This window comes from Gossypium arboreum, chromosome 11 (assembly GCF_025698485.1).
Source record: "Gossypium arboreum isolate Shixiya-1 chromosome 11, ASM2569848v2, whole genome shotgun sequence".
Lineage (NCBI taxonomy): Eukaryota > Viridiplantae > Streptophyta > Magnoliopsida > Malvales > Malvaceae > Gossypium > Gossypium arboreum.
In genome coordinates this window covers 14,301,091-14,302,065 of record NC_069080.1, presented here as the reverse complement: position 1 = coordinate 14,302,065, position 975 = coordinate 14,301,091, and the positions used below count along the sequence as shown (strand labels likewise).

At 37.3% G+C, this 975-nt stretch overlaps 1 non-coding gene across 1 annotated transcript; it reads left to right on the top strand.

Moving 5' to 3' along the window:
* Nucleotides 1-218: 218 nt before the first annotated feature.
* On the top strand, nucleotides 219-325 carry LOC128284563 (small nucleolar RNA R71). Its single transcript, XR_008274987.1, has one exon. It is a non-coding gene; the product is annotated as a small nucleolar RNA R71 (small nucleolar RNA).
* Nucleotides 326-975: the final 650 nt, after the last annotated feature.

Genomic DNA, 975 nt, shown 5'->3' with positions numbered 1-975 from the left:
AGCATGGTGACCGAATAGATGTTATAAACATCGGCTATTTTTGTTGGCTTTATCCTCATGACTTGCCACTGTTAGTTATTCAGTGACATCTCCTCTACAAACTCATAGGCATCTTCTGGTGTTTTATTGTTGATGGTTCCGCCCGCTGCTGCGTCAACCATTTGCCGAGTCGAAGGTTCAGACCATTGTGAAATGTTTGTACTTGGAGCCAAAGTGGTAACCCATGGTGAGGGCACCTTCCCAGAAGGTCCTTGTATCTCTCCCATGCATCGTAGAGTGTTTGTAAATCCATCTACACAAAAGAAGAGATATCATTACGTAATTTAGCCATTTTAGATGGCGGAAAATATTTTAGTAAAAAATTTTCGATTTTTTGTTCCCAAGTAGTAATTGACCCTCGTGGTAACGAGTTCAACCACTGTTTAGCTTTGTTCCTCAATGAAAAGGGAAACAACTGAAGACGTATGGCATCATCAGAAACACCATTAATTTTAAATGTATCGTATAGTTCTAAGAAGTTGGCTAAATGAGCGTTGGGATCCTCATCCTGCAAACCATCAAACTGAACAAATTATTGTATCATTTGAATAGTGTTAGGTTTTAATTCAAAAGTATTTGCAGCTACAGCAGGTCTAACTATGCTTGATTTAGTTCCTGTTAAAGAAGGTTTAGCATAATCATACATAGTGCGTAGAATAGGATTTTGATTAACCGCAATTGCAAGAGGCAGCTGATTGCCTTGGTTTTCAGCCATCTCTTCGGTTAGGGGTTGAGTATCATCTTCTTGCTCGTTCTCCGTGTATCTTAAGCTGCGTCTTATTTCTCTTTGGTTTCTACGAACTATACGACCGATTTCTTCGTCAAAGAGTAATGGTCCCGACAGGTTTCTTCTAGTCATAAACTATAAAAACATGTTAAGAGAAAGAAAGAGTATGTTAATAAATAATAATAATAATTAAATTAAATTAAATTAAA